This window comes from Rattus norvegicus, chromosome 7 (genome assembly GCF_021556685.1).
Source record: "Rattus norvegicus strain SHRSP/BbbUtx chromosome 7, alternate assembly SHRSP_T2T, whole genome shotgun sequence".
NCBI lineage: Eukaryota > Metazoa > Chordata > Mammalia > Rodentia > Muridae > Rattus > Rattus norvegicus.
Window position 1 is genome coordinate 63,425,646 of NC_141540.1, and position 20,430 is coordinate 63,446,075.

Sequence of the window (20,430 nt, forward strand, 5' to 3'; positions counted from 1 at the left end):
GTATGTGTGTATGTGTGTGTATGTGTGTATGTGTATGTGTATGTGTGTGTGTATGTGTGTGTATGTGTGTGTATATGTGTGTGTATGTGTGTGGTGTGTGTGTGTGTATGTGTGTGTCTGTGTGTGTGTCTGTGTGTGTGTCTGTGTGTGTGTCTGTGTGTGTGTATGTATGTGTGTGTGTCTGTGTGTGTGTATGTGTGTGTATGTGTGTATGTGTGTGTATGTGTGTGTATGAGTGTATGTGTGTATGTGTGTGTGGTGTGTGTGTGTATGTGTGTGTATGTATGTGTGTCTGTGTGTATGTGTGTGTGTGTATGTGTGTGTGTGTATGCACTTGGTTTTGGTTGTGTGCATTAATGTGGGTGCATGAACAGACTTGGGGATGTCTTCCTCAGTCACCCTCTCTCTACCTTTCTGTTTTGAGTCTGAGTCTCTCATTGGATTTGGGACTCATTGATCTGGCTAGGCTAGCTGGCCAACGAGTTTTAGGGACCTGCCTGTTTCTGCTCCCCTTACCTAGTATTATTGGGGCTACAGATCACAACACAAAATCTTTTACACAGGTACTGTGGACTTGAGCTCAAGCCCTCAGCTTGTGTGGTAGGCACCCTACTGACAGAGCATTCCCCACAGCCTGAGTTACTGTTTTTAATGCCCATATTGCAGATGAGAAGACAGGCGGGTGGAGATCAGTGAACTTTCCTGAGATCACACAGGTAGCATAGCAGAAACAGGATTCCAAGCCAGGCAGATGGCTCTGTCGTGTGGTTCTTCAGAGCTAAAGCCCACGGCTCAGCGAACACTGTTTCAGCGACAGACCTGTGGAGGAAGAGCACCAGATATCTGACTCCCAGCTAAAGAAGCGAGATAATGCCACAAACCTCCTGTCCCAAGAAAGATTCAGCCAGAACCTACAAGGAAAGGGGACGTTCTCTCCACCCTTACTTTATCCCGGTGAATGCAGGATCGCTTCTCACGTGACTAAATGATTTGTACTCCCTTCAAGTTATAAAGGAGGAGGATGCTTTTGAAGAGAGGGAGACGGGGGCCGTATATGTTTAACCTGAAACGAGCTGTATGAATAGCAGCTCAATTTAGGTCTTCTTAGAATGTTCTGGAAGCCCTGTTGCCTTACACCTTCCGTGAATGGGAAGCTAATGGATTCTTTCATAACTCTAGGCTGCTAAGCATAGGGATGGGGCTGGTTTGTGCTCTTTTTTTTTTTTTTTTCTATTCTTTTTTTCGGAGCTGGGGATCGAACCCAGGGCCTTGCACTTGCTAGGCAAGCGCTCTACCACTGAGCCAAATCCCCAACCCTGGTTTGGGCTCTTCTTACCGTCTTTTGACTTGCTGCTCCAGGTGAGATAAATTTCAGGGAAGCAGATGGGCCCATTGAGAGAGGTAACAATCACCGATTAGCTCACCCTCTGGGGAAGAAGCAGGTGACAGGATTTAGGCAGGAAGCCGAGACCCGGGAACAAAAGATGGTGTCATTACTAGGAACCGTGATACTGTTAAGGTTCCACGGACTCTGGTTTCCCAGGCAGGTCCCTCAGGAGGTTAATTCAGCCCACTCCATTTCCTTAAGAGGTTCTGAGCTCTGCATCAGGGCTGCTCTATATGTTGGTTGCTTTCTGAGACTTGTTCAAACCCCACCCCCAACCCCCGGAGCTATGCCCGCTCTATAAAACCTGAGAGCAAAACACGTAGCGCCTCGTGGTAAGTTAATGAAAGGATGCGCTTCAGGAGACAAATGTTGCTGGGTTCCTTTGTGTCTGTATGGGTAACAAAGGAAGATGATACACACCCAGCCCAGTCCTCTGGGACCAGCCAGAGTCTTGATCGCACCTTGGTTTCTGACGGTCTCGAGGAGCAACACTTGGACAGTCATATACCCAGGAGGTCTGTAACGATTACCTCTAACGATTACAGGCTCCTGGATTGAACTCGGCTATTGGCTTTTATAACAGAGAACACAGCAGTGTGTCAGGCCAGAGGTAGACAGTCTTTCTGATCTTTCCAAGATAGATTAAAAGATGGGATTCCACTTTAGCGTGGGAAAGTCGTTCGAAAGAAATTGGACTGGGATGGCTGTCTTTACGGCAGCTAACTAAATTGGAATGGCAGCCATTGGAAGAGAACGATAGCTGTGACAACAATTCTCAGGACTAAGGGAAAAGCAGCACGTGGTGCTTTCAGAGGGTTAAACAAACACGCCATCGGTGTACCGTGGCCAGCCCAGGTATGGCATGATGTAAATGATCGGCAGTAATGACAAGGCTCACTGTGCAGTGTATCAATCGGGCTCCTAGGCATAAACATCAGCTTCACTCTCTGCTCTGGAAAGCTGCAGAGTCAAAGGCTCTTGATAAGAAAGTGCCAGGAAGAGGCCATCTGTTGGCTATTATCGTGTTTCTTCTGAGCATACTGTACAAGCTGCTCGCAGGTACAGAGAGCGCATCTGTGGAGATTAAAAACCATGGTTACATTAGCGCGCACCTGTCTCTGGAGAACCTCCCTCTTTTGTACTGCGCGTCTGCTTCCTGTGGCTGTTTTTGCTGAACCTGACGTCTGACTGCGGAGTGTCTGCCGTTTTGAGTCTCTTCTGGGACAACGGAGACTGTAGAGACCGTTTGAGACAGAGTAAATGCTAGAGGCTGGTCTAGAATGTGCGTGTCAGCTCCAACACCCCTTCACACGGAGATGTTGCGGGAGGTAGTGTGACACATAGATGCCTTCTGTTTAAAGCCTCCTGTTTGCCGCTTAAAATCGAGTCTCCTGCCTCCTACCCATATGGAACCCATCCGAACTCACAAAAACATCCAAATACCAATGACTCAGGAATAATATTTTTAGAGTAGCAATGTTTCTTAATTTCTCGTTTCGCTTGAAGAGGATCCCTAAAGTTAGCAAAGATAACCATTTTAAAGACTTTGAAACTAGGGGTTTTCAGGACTCCATGAAGCAAGAAGCAAGCAGGGCAGACACCTAGAGGACTGGTTTTTCCCTGGCAATTTTCTAAGATAGGGAGTCATTGCTTTCCTCATGTTCTCTAGCAGAAAGTCAAGAGATATTAATTCCTACTTGGGCGACAGGAAAATGACAGAGTTGTTCAACCGTGTGACTCACTGACAGGGCCTATAGTCTCTCTCTCACAGGCCGGAGGTGACAAGGGTGAGGAGCCCAGCCTTTGGGCTCTAACCTTGGGTGTTACAAAATAGGCGGCTGAGGCAGTATGCAGGAATTAGATCCCACACTTGCTCCCAAAGAGTGAGGACTCTCAGGGTTCAGGTAGGTGTGGACAGGCTGCCACTGGGGGCATCTGATTCACTTAATAAGAACATTGGTTACCATGGAGACTGATTATTTGTACATATTCAAAACTGTTGCTGATGACAGCAATGAAGATAAACACTCCAGAGCCCGCCACGTCTCCAGCGCGCCTTCTCAAGAGCAGTTGCCAAGTTAAAGGGTTACTAATCTCATAGCAGATTGACTGGTTCAGAGTAATCCCAGTGACCTCATCTACAACTGGGGACAGGGTGTGTGTGTGTGTGTGTGTGTGTGTGTGTGTGTGTGTGTGTGATTTATTTAGCAACAGAGATATAAAGGAAGGATGAATTTCATCTTAATGCAATTCTCTCCCTATTCCTTTCAGGAAACATAGCTATTTTACATTGCTGGGGAGAGAAGGAGTCCTCGGATTTCTTTTTGCTATATTTTCATGCTGCAGCCTTCCTGGATGCAATCTGGCTACCCCACTCCCCCAATGTTTCAGTCTGTAGGATCATTTATGGTTGGTGGTTAATCACAGGCAGCTGACTTGATCTCTCCAGGCCTCAGTTTTCTCAGTTGCACAATGTAGGCAGTGGTGTTTCTACTTCCGGGAATTATTGTGAGAACAAAGCAAATTAATAGATATAAAGTTCTTTAGAACAGATTTCAGTAGGTGCTATGCTGTAATATTATCATTATTGGGCTAGGGAGATGGCTCAGCGGTTAAGAACACTGACTGCTCTTCCAGAGGTCCTGAGTTCAATTCCCAGCAACCACGTGGTGGCTCACAACCATCTGTAATGGAATCTGATGGTTTCTACTGGTGTGTCTGAAGACAGCGACAGTGTACACACATACATAAAATAAATAAATCTTAAAAACTTCTTTAAAATATTATTATCATCAAAGTATTCAGAGTCTTTCCCAATATCTTTAATTAAAATTTTATTGTTATCTTTTGTATATGGGTATTTTACCTGCATGTATGTTAGTGGACCATGTAGGTGTCTAGTGCCCAGGGAAGCCAGAAAGGATGTTAGATCCCCTGGAACTGGAGTTACAGACAGTTGTGAACCATCATATGAGCACTGAGACTTGGAACAGCCCACGCTCTGAATCACTGAGCCACCTCTCCAGGCCCTCCCTCTTTCCTGGTACTCCTGGCTTTCTGAGGTGCACTATGGCAGAGGTTGAAGAGAGGCTGTGAAGTGTAGATGGCATCACAAGCTTCCAGGGTGCTACGATATGCACAGTAGTATCTCTCTCCACAGAGGAATTCTGAGCAGTGACATGTGAGCAGGGCAGAGGTTGGTTTCAGGTAATGTTGTCACGGAAAGAATGAGGTCAAGTGGGTCTCTGCACCTTAGGCACCAACTGAAGTTGAAGCAAACTGAAAACCAGAAAGACTGAGATAGGAGGAAGAAGACTAGGAAGGTGATTCAGATATCAACATGTAAGAAACAGGTAGATCGGAAAGTGAGAATTGGGGCAGAGATTGACAGGGTGGGAAAAGGACTGGGTATTATTTACTACTACACTATACTACTACTACTACTACTACACTACACTACACTACTACTGCTACTGCTACTACTGCTACTACACTACTATTACTACTACTACTACTACTACTACTACTGCTGCTGCTGCTGCTGCTGCTATTACACTACTACTACCACACTACTACTACTGCTACTATACTACTATACTACTACTACTGCTATTACACTACTACTACCACACTACTACTACTGCTACTACACTACTATACTACTACTACTACTGCTATTACACTACTACTACTACTACTACTACTACTACTACACTACTACTGCTACTACTACTGCTACTACACTACCACTACCACCACTACTACTACTGCTGCTATTACTCTACTACTACTACTACTACTACTACTACTACTACTACTACTACTACTACTGTTATTACTGGGGATAAAACACAGGGTCGCAAAAACACTTAGCAAGCACAATAACACTGAGCTATATCCCAAAGCCTTTAGAAATATTTTACTTCTTATTCTGAGGCGGTGTCAATCAAGTTAGGTTGACGAGGCTGGCCTTGGATTTGCCCAGGAGAGTCCAGAATTTGAGTTATTCCTGCCACAGCCTTGGTCTGGAACTGAGAACACAGGTCTTGCCTGGAGGGTTCCCCACTTGATGCAGTGAAACGGCACTAGTGAAGATTTTGGGGAGAATGAAAGGACAGTTACCAGGACTAAAGGGTTTCCCGTATTGGGAGTGGAGATCTGAGCCTATGGAGCCGGCCTGTCTGCCTGCCTCACTCTCTTAATTCACCTACACCTTGTTCTTCTGGCTATCCTAGGAGACCCACTGAGACACAGCAAGGTGCAAAACGAAGAAAAGGTGGGTGGGGACCAGTGGGATGGAGCAAGGGCTCTGATTGGATAATGGACCTGAAGAGGCCAGGTCAAAGGTTACCGCGTATGTTCAGTGCTGTGGGTTCGGAATTAGAAACAGTGGGACTTGGGCTGAGCTCTGACCAAGGTGTGAAGACGCAAATGAGACCTTGTGTTTGTAGAAATTGAGATTGTGACAGTGTCCGGTCTTCTGTAACAATGGCAAGCTCTTATTTACTGTGTCCCAGACAGTTTATCATGAGCTCATTTCCTCCTCTTAGAACCCGCTGGCAACAGGTACGACGATCACCTCTATTTTGCAAAGAATAAGAAGTTCAACACAATTTACACAAATAGACGGGTTGAAACTCAAGCCACCCCTTTCCGGACTGTATGCGAAATTAGGCTTTGCGCATCAAACTCTGGCCGGAAATGACACCGAAGGTTATGTACAGCGACTTGCAGCCCACGTAGCTTTGGAATGGGGAAGCTTTTTGAAGGAAGAAGGCACAGACAGGAGAGATGCTGTGAGAAGTCAAAGGTTGGGAGACAAAAGGCAAACGGTTTGGTTTGGATTGTTAAGCGGATGGAGAAGGACTTCAGCGCTGAGGAGAGAAGGCTTCCTCCAGACGGCTGAGGGAAGTGACTGTCTAGTCATCAAAATGAAGAAGAAAACAACTGGATGGCTAAATGCAGGTTCTTACACCACCTCTCCCATCTCCTAAATAAGACCGACCTTAGTGCTGAGTCCAGCATGGCTCCGTGAACTTGCTATGTAGCTGAGGGTGACTGAACTCTTTCTGCTTCTCCTGCCTCCCAAATGCTGGGATTCAGGCGAGTACCAACACTGCGCCTGATTTCTGCTGGTGTTGGGATTGAACCCAGGGCTTCCTGCATGCTAGGCAAGCACTCCACCTATCGAGCTTTGTCTCCAGCATGTGTTCTCCTTCCTGAACAAACCCAGAATGATCTTATCTCAAGACCCCCCTCACATGCTGCTCTACATCTTGAGTCACTCCTCCAGTAAGTGTTTGCTGCGTACTTACTATGCAGCGGAACTGTTCCTAGGCAGTTGCTACATATTAGCAAAGTCAATGGACAAAGTCTCTGTTTTTAAATTAGCAGCTTATTAGCATCCCTTACTTATCTCTGCTCAAATATCATGTTATTAAAGAGGCTTTTTGTGACTGCCTCATTTAAAACACAATCCTTGCCACTCACCTCACTGTCCTCATTTACTTCACTTCGGTATTTAAATGTAGTAGAACATTGGGTGGGTCCAAACTGGGATGGGCGGTACAATCATTTCAGAGGGGTTATGTGAGACCATCAGAAAACATTTATATTATGATTCATGACAATAGTAAAATTACAGTTATGGAGTAGTAATGAAAATAACTTTATGGTTGGGGTCACCATGATATGAGGAACTGTATTAAAGGGTTGCAGGGTTAGGAAGGCTGAAAGCTACTGTAGTAGAACCAAGTGACACTTCCTGCTATTTGGTTGTCGTTGTGACCTGTCTAGTCCCAGTACAATCCAAGCTCTATAGGAGAGACTTCGTTTTATCTGTTGTAGTTCCACAGCAGGACTCTGCACATCGTAGAGGATTTCAGAGACTGAAGGAATAAATTAATGCGTGCATCCAGTAGACACTTTAAACTTGGAAACTCATGTTTTTTTACTCTAGGCTGATTTGCTTGTATTTGTTTCTTTGGTCATTTCCTCCTTGTCCTGTTCTCTTCCCAAACTCCTATCATTGTATCAGAGTCTAGACCCTCATAAGCGCCTGCGACATTTAGTAAGCCCACACTTTTTAAAAATTTATTTTATATATATGAGTACACCGTTGCTGTCTTCAGACACACCAGAAGAGGGCATCCGATCCTATTACAGATGGCTGTGAGCCACCATGTGGTTGCTGGGATTTGAACTCAGGACCTCTGGGAGAACAATCCAGCACTCTTAACCGCCGAGCCATCTCTCCAGCCCCACACTTTTTTTTTTTTAAGATTGAATTCTTGCTATGTTTCCCTGGGCTGTCCCAAAGTTCTGGGCTCAAACAATCCTCCTGCCTCAGTTTCCCAGGAAGTCGGGACTGCATGCATATGTCAGTGCACCTGGCTATTTTAAAAACTGTTACCCACTAATGTTAAGTTCTACTAATGTGTTTGGTTTCTAAGAGTGCTTTTGTGTTCTGTCTTCCATTGATACAGTCATTTTACAAGCTACACTGAGTAGGGTAAAGTGGATGCAGGATGCTCTGCCCTTTCCCATCTCTCCCTGTTAAATCTCATCCCTGCTTTCCTTTCCCAGCCTCAATCCTGATAGTTATGCTTGCCCAGGGTTCTGGTTCCTGAAGCTGAGAGACTGCACATGGCACGCCTGGCTTCTCTATACCCTGGCTTTCCCATATTTTTGTTGTTGGTGGTGGTTGTTTGTTTTTCCTTTTCTTCCTTTCTTCCTTCCTTTCTCTTTCTTTCTTTCTTCCTTCCTTCCTTTCTTTCTTTCTTTCTTTCTTTCTTTCTTCTTTGTTTGCTTTTAACATCAAGGCTTCTTAAACTTTTCCACTCATGACTTCTTTTTGACTGAGAAAGTTTTACATAACCCTGGGTATACAGGTATGTAAGACAAAGATACCAATCAAACATCTACTGATAACAAGTCATAATGAAACTTGCTTTTAAACAGTCCTCTGGCATGCACAAATCTTCCTGTTCATTGAAAAGAAAAGCAAATTTGCATACTAATAAGATAGATGTGCTGTTTTATTAATTTATTTTTTATACATAAAAATCTTAGCTCAATACTTGATCCTTTGGGGGCACAGAGCATCTCTGGTGTTTTCAGAGTTGACTGACATGTTAATTCTGTAATCCCCAGTGCAGAGAATGTCACTTTGCATAAATAAGTAGTTCAAAATGGCAGTGTATTTAGGGTCACTCCAAAATTGTTGGAAATTATGTTCTAATCACAAGTCAAAATTTACTCAAAATAAAAAAAAATCAAGTCAGTAAATTTTAACAGAACATTTTAAAGTTAGACGCTCTGACACAATTCAATCCAAAGACACTAATTGGATAATTATCTGCTGAGGAATGTAAGCAGGGTAACAAGTAAGTCTTTCTGTAAGCAAATCGTTATGTTCCTACAAGAGCAGAAAAGGTTGCGGTACAGTGAAAGACCTGCAGTTCACTACACAGAATAGCCTTGACCAGAGCTAAGGTTTTCTAGGCACCAACACACACAGTATGGCAGCTTGTAAATGCAAAATGCACAGGCTGTGCGTTCAGCACGGAGGCCACAGTGAAGTCCTGGGGTGCAGCTGAGCCAGCTCTGCAGTAAACAAACACCTTGCGGTCGGTCAGATGCTTTGATTGTGAGTTACTTTAAAAAAAAAAATCGGGTTGGGGATTTAGCTCAGTGGTTAGAGCGCTTGCCTAGGAAGCGCAAGGCCCTGGGTTCGGTCCCCAGCTCTGAAAAAAAAAAAAAAAAAAAAAAAAGAACCAAAAAAAAAAAAAAATCATTGCTTGTTCACTAATCTCTTATTGTTATCATTTTTTCCCTTGATTTCCACATTTTTGTCCTGGGTCCGTTATTTAAGTAGCTGGGTTCTAGATGCTTCCATGCTACTAGGTGCCTCGTCCTCCCACACACAGTTTAAGGAGCTGAGTTAAACCAGCCTCTTCCGTTTCCAGAGCCAGACTCAGAGTGGGAAAGAGGCCTTTTGTGGCTTCCTCCGCCGTCTGCTTGAAACCTGATGATTTCCTTTCAGGTGTCAGCCACACAATTGCTGGCCTTTTCTCTGGTGTGATACCTCGGAAGTCTGCCCACTGGGCACCGCTGACTGCAGCAACGTTGGTGTTGGTGGGATCATACCTCAGGACTCTACCCTGCTCTCGTCCCTAGACTTTGGCAATATACTCTGGGTCAGAGTTCCTAAGCTGGCAAAACCAGACTCAGATGACTCCAGGTTCTCTCCCACTGTCTGATTTGGCATGTAGAAAAACAGCTTTTGCTGTTTTGTGGGCTTAAGAGTATCTGTTCCTAATGCACCACCTCTGTGCTTTTGGCCAGTAAGCCTGTTAGGTGAGCCGCAGTCTTTCGACACTGCAGAACTGGATTGCTACTCTGTTTCAGAAGTCCAGAGCCGACAGATTAAACAATGCTAAGGATTCCTTGGTGTACTTCACACTCAACTTTGGTAATGAAAAATATACTTTCGGGGCTGGGGATTTAGCTCAGTGGTAGAGCGCTTACCTAGGAAGCGCAAGGCCCTGGGTTCGGTCCCCAGCTCCGAAAAAAAGAACCAAAAAAAAAGAAAAAAAAAAAAAGAAAAATATACTTTCGTTTCTTCAAATGAGGTTGAAGGAGTGGGCTGTAGGGCACAGCCCTGGCAAACCTAGTGAAATGAAACTGTAGATATTATTTTTCTCTATCCAGAGGAAGATATGATAACGGATTCCCGTAGTTGTCTGATAATTCCCTTGCTGTGAAGGGAAGTAGAGATGTCCTAGTTGGGTGTAGATCCCAAAGGAGGCCTATGTCCCTAATGAATATCATTTTGTCTGCAGAACTGTAGCCCTTAAAATGTTCTAGAGGAATAGAAGTGTATGCTTCAGAAGCTCACAGAGATATCAACATTGTGTTAAAAGAACTATTATGACAGCCAGTGAGCATTTATATCGATTTTGAAGAGTTGTTCAAAGTATGACCCCGGGCATCAAACAGGTTTGGATTTCATGTTTGGCTTTGCAATATCTTGGGCAATTTATTTAATATATGAGATTTTTCTCATATAATACTAGGAATGCCTACCCTTTATATAGTAGTCTCTGTGCTGACTGGCTCATTGCTTCCAGTGTCCCTGTAGTCTGGGGCTGGAACTACTTTTTCCCAGAATCCCCTTTCCACTTGATCCTGGCTTTGTGTTTGTTATTAAAACTTTGAGTCTGTAACTTGTGCAAGACTTGGAAGACGGAATAAAGGAAGATGCCGTTCTTGGGATGTCCATTGCTGAGGTTCATCGATAAGGGTTTCCATGGACCTGGGAGCTCACAGTCCTTCCTCTTCTCTCACTGGATGGTGAAGGAGGGTTCCCAGACTCCACCCATGAGCTGCCTTCTCGGTGCATACAGTCCAGGCTTCAGGCACAAGACTTCAGTGGCTTTTTCTCTTGTCCCTTGTCACCTTCTAGACTTTCATTCCTAAAGCATCCCTACACACCAATGCAAGCTTGTATTTGAAGTATGAAGCCCCACTTCCTCTGTCCCCAGTTCTGATACAGCACTGACGTCTCAGGATGTGGAGTGGCTATTTCACCATGGTAATAAGCCTAAAAGTTGTTTTTCAGAATAAATTCGGTGCTAACAGACTAGTGAGGTTCGACTTGAGGAGTTTCATTTCCTAGCAAGAGTGTAGATGAGGGGCGGGGCAAAAGGGAATTTCTCAAGGGTGAGTGTGTGCTAATATTAAGAATAATTTACATGGAGGCTGGAGAAAAGGCTCACTGACTGCTCTTCCAGAGGTCCTGAGTTCAATTCCCAGCAACCACATGGTGGCCCACAACCATCTGTAATGGGATCCGACACCCTCTTCTGGTGTGTCCGAAGACAGCTACCATGTATTCATACCTAAAATAAATAATATTAAGACTGATTCACATCTGACATCACACTTCTATTCACACTCGCTCACGGGTTGCTCACACAGTTGTAGAGTTTAGCTCTCTGATCAGTGGACTGGCTAAACACTTGGTATACATGTTTGTTATTGATCTGTGTGCTCATCAGGTAAAAGTGGCACTCGCTGGTTTATAAATTACTGCCAGTGGGATTAATTTTAAGGAACCCACGCTGTTTTTCTTGGTTCGCCAATATCAGCAATTCTCCTTTAAACCATGTTTTCGTTCATCCCTGTGGGTGAACGACAAGCCGGAAGTGGCTCTTCTGAACCAATCCCTTTTGGACTTCTAGAATCACGGTTCTTTTGTTTTTAATGCCCAGTTCCTACCCTTCTTTTGCCCATGGAGATCTTAAGCAGGATGTCCCGCTGTTTCTTGGATCCGCTGTTCTTAGCTTGAATGACACCAGCACCTCTGGATTCTCTGGCAGTATCAGGCTATGCGTGGACCAAGTGTCCCAGATGCAGGGGCAGAGAAGAGACATAGGGTAAACCTAGGGAAGGGAAGGAGTGGAATTCAGAGCTAGTGCTTCATCTCGGGGAGCTTTAAACTAGAGCTACGGAGGCTTAGAGGACATCGACTCCTTCTTAGATCCCAGTGGTGCTGGGAATCAGTCCTCTGCTAAGTCAGGAGGACGTGGTGCCTGACTGAAGTCTCTGTAGAGAGGCAAAAGCGACCAGTGCTGACAAGACTGTTCTTTACCCCTGCGTATGTTGGGCTTAGGACTCTAACTGGTGCATTGGGATTAACTCCCAACAGAAGCACAGGTTTTTATTTGGTCTATAGCAGTGGTTCTCAACCTGTGGGTTAATACTTCTTTGGGGGTCAAACAACCCTTTCCCAGGGATGGCATGCTATCTTGCATACCATATATGTACATTATGATTCATCACAGCAGCACAATGACAGTTATGGAGTAACAATAGGCAATAATTTTATGGTTGGGGCTCACCACAGCATGAGGAGCTGTTTTAAAGAGTCACCACGTTAGGAAGGTTGAAAACCACCAGTTTATGACTTCACTTCACAGTTTATGATGTGCTGCTTCTTCAGAACACTTGACCGTTCCACCCGGATGTTCTGTTGGTAACATTCTGTCCACGTCCCACTGCAAGGAGGGAATGGTGGTTTGAATAGGTCTGGCTCCCACAGACTCCTGTGTTTGAATGCTTGGCCCATAAGGAGTAGCCTTATTAGGAGGTGTGGCCTTGGAGTAGGTGTGGCCTTGTGGGAAGAAGTGTGTTACAATGGGGGTGGTGGGCTTTGAGGTCTCCTATGCTCAAGCTACACCTAGTGGCAAATTCCAGTCTCCTTCGTCTGCCTGAGGACCAAGAGGTAAAACTCTTAGCTACCTCTTTAGCACCAACATGTCTGCATGGATGCTGCCATGCTGAAACTGTAAGCCAGCCCCAAATAAATGTTTTCTTTATAAGAGTTGCCTTGGTCATGGTGTCTCTTCAAAGCAGTGGAAACCCCAAGACAGTGATGTGGTGTGCGAGTTTTCTCGGCTGTGAGCCCTGTGAAGGATGAGCACCTCAGAGAAGAGACACACTTGGCCCAAGGCCATGGCCTTTCTGAGGCATCGAGGAAGGGCAATTCTAAAAAGCCACCTTATTTCAGAACTTTTCTTCTGGTTGGATGAGGCTGGCACTAACCTGATTTGTAGCTTGCCTTTGTGTACCACCTTCTCCTCCTTTGCCCTCTCTTGTACAGTGTTGATCTCAAGGGTATATATAGAGGGCTAGCATTCAGCATTCAGTTAGGGTTTCGTTGCTGTGAAGAGATACCATGACTAAGTCAACTCTCATAGAGGAAAGCATTTAATTGGGGCTGGCATACAGTTTCTTTCAGAGGGTCGTTCCATTTTCATCATGGTGGGAAGCATGGCAGAATGCAGGCCGACTTGGTGCTGGAGGAGCCCAGGGTTCTACATCTTGATCTACAGGCAGCAGAAAGGGATTGTGTTGTCACACTGGCTAGATTTGAACATATATATATATATATATATATATATATATATATATATATGTTCAAATCCTCAAAACCCTGCCCCCACAGTGGCACACTTCCTCTAACAAGGTCACACCTCCTGCAATAAGGCCACACCTCTTAATAGTGTCACTTTTGCATCTCTATTTTGTCAGTGTCTCCTCTAACATTCTCAGCGATTTGTTAACCGGATCGTCATCTTGTGGAGTTTCAAGAGGGAACGGAGAGAAGTGCATACATCTGGCCTGGCGTTATATCCTCTAGAATAATTTGAAGAGGAAATAATTTATTCTAGCTTTTGCAAGGTTATAGCTCTGTGGAGAAAGGTGGGTGGCTGCCTCTGGAGAGGCAGCAGGGAGCTGAATAGTATAGGACTTCTTGGGATTTCTGGGGTGGGGACTGGTGGGATTTCAAGGCAAGCCCAGGGGTTGATGGGATTTTGAGTTCAGGGATTGGTAGGTTTTCAAACCTGGAAGTGGCTTGGGGCCAACATTCTCACCAAAGAAGACTTGCGCAGGGAACTCAGAGTGAGGTCTTGCTATGATGAGGGCCCAGGTAGCACATGAGAGTAAACCTTCCTGAGGCCAGCTAGACAGTCCCAACCGCCCTGTCAGCTGACCACAAATTCATGAATGTTTAGAATAGAAGGAATTAGGCCCTAGGATCATATCACCGAACACTTGTGACAAGAGCTACAATTGGGAAGTTGTAGAAGCAGAAAGCTAATTGATAAGCTGTTGCTACAAGCCCTAGTGAGTCTGTTATGAAGAGTCCGTTATGCCCACTCCACAGGAAGCCGCCCACTCCACTGCTGGTGTGACTGACAACAGATGCCTGAGTTCTGCTCTTCTGTATTACACAGTCTGTTCGAGCGCCTCTGATGTGCAGAATGGGAGTTATACCTGCATGTCTGCAGCACAGCCGTCTAAGGTCAAGAGGTCAGAGGGATAATTAGTTTCCCACATCCCGAGGTTGTAATGGGTTTGGACTTAGTCAGGTTCACTGTTTGCCACACCTACCATTAGCTAAGATGAATGGGAGCTTCTAAAACTTATTCCTTGGCCGGTGCTCAATGATACTAAGTCAATTTCTTAGAATTTTTAGGTGCACTGTTCTATGACTGGGTGTTCACTCTCTATACTGTCACACATCATTGGCTCATACTGAGAGAGTGGAGGGCGGGATAACAATTCAGTACTGAGATTGTTCTGAACTCAGCGCTCCAGCAAAGCAAATCTGTTAGGATCATCAACAATGATTAAAAAAAAAAAAAGGCAGAAGAAACTGATTTTATATTCTGAAAAACAAACAAACAAACCAAAAACCTCAACCACTGATTGACACTTGCTCGAGCATCGCTAACAGGAAGAGGGGTGATCTCAGAAGAGGATAGAAAACCTGGCCTTGACTCACAGTTCTGAAGTGCACATACATTAACTATATGGCAAAGAAATAGTTCAAAGTTTATGTTGGCCTAAGGGCAGGCATTTACACGGTTCTTCCGGAGTTTTGGATTAGACCCTCTAATAATGCCTTAAGAGATAGCATCTGGGGGTTGGAATGATGGCTCAGTGGTCAAGAGTATTCATTTCTCATAGAGGACCTAGATTTGGCTCCTATCAACTCCATGCTAACTAAGGACTTCTGGAACTCCACTTCTAGAGGATCCAACGCCCTCTTCTGACTTCCTCAGTGTGCATGTGCACCGTGCACAGACAAACAAGTTAGCAAAACTTGAATACATATAAATACAAGTTTACAAACAAATTAATGAAAGAAATGTGGCACCTGGGCCCTACACCCAGAGTATACAGGAAAACAACTGGATTCATGGATTTATTTAAATAAAAGAGGAGGTGGGGGGCTGGGAGTGGATCTGGGAGGAGTTTAGCAGAGGAGCAAGAGGCAGGTGATGGATATGACCAAAATACATCGTATGAAATTCTCAAATGATTAATAAAACTTTATATATCATATATAAGGCATATATATGATATATATTATATACACAGATGCCATTTTCTATATATGAAATTGAAAGACCCCCAGAGAGGACCTTTCCCTCAGGAGGAGTCCCAAGCGCCCAATGACCGAGCCGAGTCCACTCGGATGCAATCAGCAAGAGGGTTTATTGGGAAACACAGGTACCTGCGGGCACACAGTCTCTTCGGAGGACTTGCGCACCCAGCAGCTCCAGCATGGGGCTTTTATAGGGATTGGGGAAGCAGAAGCGGGCGTACAGAAGCAGATGCATAGTTAGGGGGATTGGTGGATTCAAACGAGGCACATAGACATGTTCACATATGATTGGCTATTTCACATGATGAGGTAATAAGGTATAGCTACACACATTGGCAGGTTTGGGGCGTCCTGGATGTCGGGGGCTGGGGGCTTATCTCTTCCTGCCAGGTGGCCTGTGAGTGGTACTCCTGGTCTGTTCTGCATTCCTTTCCTTTTATGGTCTGTTAGTTTTCACGGTGACTCGGCCCTAGGTATCTGGGCGTGCCTGGGCTCGTTCAAGCCTGTTGCAACTCTGAGTTAAGACTCATGGGGTGGGTCTTTCAAAATGACATCTGGTTTTATGTGGCAAGAAAATGCTTCCAAATCTACAGCTAGCAATTCCAGAGAAAAATTTAGGATCCTGTGGGTGCTCTGTAAAGGGATGGTGATTTAAGACAATGGGTAATCGGGGGAGAAAAAGGAAGCTGATTCTTAGCAAAATCATCAGCAGTGTAGGTGTTAAAATGAAGGAATCTGTGCCCACAGTTTTGTTCCCTGTGTCTACCAGTGGAGACATATTTTTATTTTGGGATGTAAGGCTCATGGTGTTTTCTGCTTCACTAAGAATTACTTCTCTCAGCCATGGCTTTGTATGGTGAGGAGTCCCTCAGCCTCACCCGAAGGGAAGAGTCCTTGTCAAGAGAACCTGGAGCTCTTCCAAAGTTTCCCCAAATCAGCTGCATTTGGTACAAAAGCCACACACACACACACACACACACACACACACACACACACACACACACCCCTGGACAATAAACTATTCCTACAGTTTAAAACCCAGAGGGCAAATTCAACTTGACTCCTTATCAAGTCCTTATCAACCACAGATATCTGCTTATTCAGTTCTGACTGACATTAATGTGAAGTATCAGAGGGAGAACCCCGGTTTGCTAGTTCAGTTTCTTTCCCAGTTATACAGTCAGAAACTCACTGATGTAAGGAAACTGAAGGTTGGTGCCTACAGAAAAATATCGGAAGGCCCCCGAGTCGGAGCCATTTCTTTTTGGAAGCGGTAGAGCTTAAGTTTTACTAAGGATAATCCCAGGAAGTTGCAGGGCAGAAGAACTGGGAGCAGGAACACCTAGAGTTTCAGTCACTTTAGAAGTCACTTCAGAGAAGCACTGGGCTTCTAGACCAGCTTCACCGTGATTTCCAAAGTAGCAAGGAAAGGGGACGGGAGAGATTGATAAACGGACACAGTGGTTTGCATTTGGTGGAGCAAATGTTAGTTACCTCTTCCTAAGGAAGGATCCAAAGTAGCAGCCGGTGCGCTACTCCGGGGCAGAACAAAGAAAAAGTGAAAGACCCTAGATCAGGTGTTTCTGAGGGTGGCGTTTGAAAGCAGCTTCTTTGTCCCGCCTAGTCTTTAGTTGCCTCCGCAGAACTTTCCAGGCAGAAGATTTAAAAGCATCGTTAGCATATCCAGGTGCTCACCCGCAGCCCCTGCCCTGTCCTCGTTGGCTTATTTCCTGCTTTCTTTGTCTGTGTGTCCCTCCCCACGTGAGATTGCAATCGGCTTTGACTGCAGGGCCGCGTCTTATTCTTCTCTGTAACACCCCCCCCCTTGTCGTCTGGTTCTTTACCCGTGTTGTTAAATAAAAGCAATTAGATTTAGAAGCAAATACAGGTTCTCCAACGTTTCTGTTACTACCAGAAGAGAGACAAAAGATGCATGTGAAAGGCGACGAGCTCCTATATTTAATTGGATGATATACAAGCACATCTCTTTCAAGAGCAAATAAAAGTTGCCTTAAAGGATTTTTGTTACTGTTTTAGTGTCGAAGAAAACCGGCAGTATTATTGTAGTGTATGTAAATTAGAATGGCCCCAGGAGGGACCCATGGAAGGAGTCAATTTATATAGGGAAAACAACCCTAAAGATAACTATTAATACTGACTCCAAAAAGCTGTCCTCTGACCTCCACCTATACACCATGGCACACGTGTGCTCCCTCCATTAAAAATAATTTGCATACCCTTATAAGTGGGCTGAGTAAAACACCTCTCTCTAGCTGCAGCTAATAGGGTTCGGTTCACCCTGTGAATGTCATCCTATCATATCATACGACACATCTTTTCCTGTATTTGTCCTTTATTTCAACAGTTGGCAGATCGTATTCACACTCCGCTTCTCGCTTTTATCTCTGATCTCTGAGATTCTTGCACAATAACTCCTGGAGACACTCCCCCCCCCCCCCCCACCCCACACCTCTTTGTTTTTTCGAAACTCTGTGTCATCCTGGAACTTGCTGTAAACCAGACTGGGGTCTAACTCATAGAGACCTGCCTCTGCCTCCTGAGTGCTGGGATTAAAAATGTGAGTCACCACTGCCCGGCTGCTTTTTCTTTAAGGATTTTATGGGTGTGGGCAAGTTACCCACTGGTTTCTGCCATCTCAGTTTAGACTCTGCAAACCGTAAGGCCAGCACCCTCATAGGTTTGCTAAGAAAGAACCCCAGAGAGAGGGTGGAATGCTCTGAATGGAGCTGCTGTCCCTCTCATTGGTACCCAAACAGTAACCTCATAGCTCCTGATGGCAATGCATTGTAGGCGTCTGCTTTCTTTTTGCCTTCCTTGGCCTTTCCTTGGTAGCCTCATGCTGTTCCCTCAGGGCGATGGCACCACTAGTCAGTGATGCTTTCTCAGAGGCCTGTTTCATAGGCTTCTCCTGTAAACGTCTTCCCTGTAGGAACCCTTTATGGACAGCCCTAAGACATGCTTCCAGGGTGTGAGCTGCTTCCTGCTAAGTGACTAATCCCCCTCTCACTCCTTTTTGCATTGAAAGTTCTCCAGTAACCAAGAAAAGAAAGCCCATGAATTTGTCTTTGCGATTTCGGCTTAGGCATTGCTGTTTTCCTGGCAGGACTCTTGCAAATACAGTATTCCATACCAGAAGACCCAACACACTCAGGGTTGTTGTGGCAGAGACCCTGAGTGTCAGAGCACCTGACACTTGTCTCTCTGCTGAGAAGCCTGTCCATTCCCTGGGCTTCAGATAAACCACATGTATTCAGCTTGTCCCCATTGGTGGACAGTTAGATTGTCTCGTACTGTATGAATCACTTTTCTCATTGCTTTAGGCAGACGGTGTTCTATTGTCTGTGCCTCTTGGCTGTCGGCAGAAGCAGCTCAAAGGAGGAAGGATTTATTTCTGGTGCACAGTTTTTAATAAGGGATGTAGTCTGTCATGGCAGGAAGACACGGCGGTGGGAACACGAGGCAGCTGGTCACGTGGGCATGCGCAGGAGGCACAGAGAGACGGACGCTGATGTCTGTGCTTTTTTTTTTTTTTCCCTACCCTGCCTTCCTTCGCTGTTCCCTGGAACCCCAGACATTGGCTGCTGATGCCCATGTGGCAGGTTGAGTCTTTTTCCTTCCTTTCTCTGGAAACACAGAGATGTGCACAGAGGTGAACTTCCTAGGTGGTTTTTAACTCACGTTTTGTGATCGGCAATGATGCAGCAAACAATCTTTTATTTTCCCTAATTTTTATTGATTCTTTGTATATTTCGTATCATGTGACCCAATCTCACCTATCTCCTGGTCCTTCTGTATCTGCCCTCCACCCTTGTAACCTCCCCTAAAATAAAAAATAAAAAAACAAAACAAAAACAAAACTGCCTCAAACAAAACACTCTCTCCTCGGAAGCTGGGTGTGTCAATATCTATCTCTATCTCTATATCTATCTATCTATCTATCTATCTATCTATCTATCTATCTATCTATCTATCTATCATCTTTTTTGTCCATACTTCCTTCCTTGCAAATGTTTGTTACTGTGAGTCGTTGGTTTGACTTGAGGCCTCTGGCTTTGCTACACCATCAATACTGGACCCTCAATGGGACTCCTGTCGGATATCCTGCTGTTGTCCTGAGTCATGGAGATCCTATAGTATTGGTTCTGCAGGACCTGCCCCTTCAAGCACTCTAGCATCTCAGAGGGTGGATGTGGCCAGCTCAACAACCTGGATCTGAGTCTGGATGCTAACTGAGTTAGTCAGCCCATATCACTGGGCCAGCTCTCCTGTGCTCACACCATCAAGTCAGCATCAAACAATCTTAAATGAACATTTATATACCCATACATGTATGAGTCTGTCTATAAGATAAATTTGTAGAAGAAGGATTGATGTGTCAAAAGGATTGTCAAATTGGTCTCGTTTGGGGTTATAGGAATTCTACTTGTCAGGGAAACGGACAATCTTGCATAGAGAATCGGGAGACAGGTATGGTAAACTTCCCTGTCCCGCTGTGGGAAGCTCCTACAGGGAGAGAGAAGTACAATATGAAATCCATCTTAGGAGGAATCACTTTCTGGTTCAGTTTTCAAAGGACTTCACTCTGAGGCCTTTGGAGATAAGAAAGACCAAACCAAACCCAAACAAAACAGCTCTCTAAGACGCTTCACCATTTCCTTAGTAGAGAGAAAGAGAGGGAAAGGGGTCAGTCTGTCACAAATTCCCAGGCTGTAGAGTACCTTTGTCTAGAGAGACTCAGTACTTCCCAGCTACTGTGGTTGTAGCCAACAGTAATAGTACATCTATAGGTGTATGGCTATGCACCTATATGGCAGGCGTGCTGCTGGGCGTGCTGTATATAGCTGTAAATACCAGTGAGGCAGTTCCTATTGACTCCTGAAAAAAACGTGTGTGGGATTTTGAAAGTCACCCCATCCTTGTGGTTTTTTTTTTTTGTTTGTTTGTTTGTCTTTTGTTTTTTTTTTTAATAGTAGCAGAGAAGGCGAAAGTTGGTAACACACAGACTACACAATTCATTCAGTGTTCATACCTTATTTTTAAATTCCACATCTTTGATTCATTT

General features: G+C 44.9%; 1 protein-coding gene and 1 long non-coding RNA gene across 4 annotated transcripts in view; one reads left to right on the forward strand and one right to left on the reverse strand.

Annotated features, from left to right (window-relative positions):
* Positions 1-634: 634 nt before the first annotated feature.
* Positions 635-12,195, reverse strand: LOC102551023 (uncharacterized). The gene is made up of 4 exons (XR_015624694.1): positions 11,669-12,195; positions 2,286-2,461; positions 1,337-1,427; positions 635-819 (listed from the first exon to the last, which is right to left on the reverse strand). It is a non-coding gene; the product is annotated as an uncharacterized LOC102551023 (long non-coding RNA).
* Positions 12,196-12,303: 108 nt separating this feature from the next.
* Saxo6 (stabilizer of axonemal microtubules 6) overlaps positions 12,304-20,430 on the forward strand; it is a 36,418-nt gene continuing 28,291 nt past the window's right edge. The window contains exons 1-3 of one of the 3 annotated variants that reach the window (XM_087557268.1): positions 12,304-12,476; positions 13,484-13,654; positions 14,121-14,266. The gene's annotated coding sequence lies outside the window, so the exon portion shown is untranslated. Of the gene's footprint in view, positions 12,477-12,604; positions 12,675-13,483; positions 13,655-14,120; positions 14,267-20,430 lie in introns of those variants that run through there. The other 2 variants (XM_087557270.1, XM_087557271.1) reach the window with 2 other exon arrangements.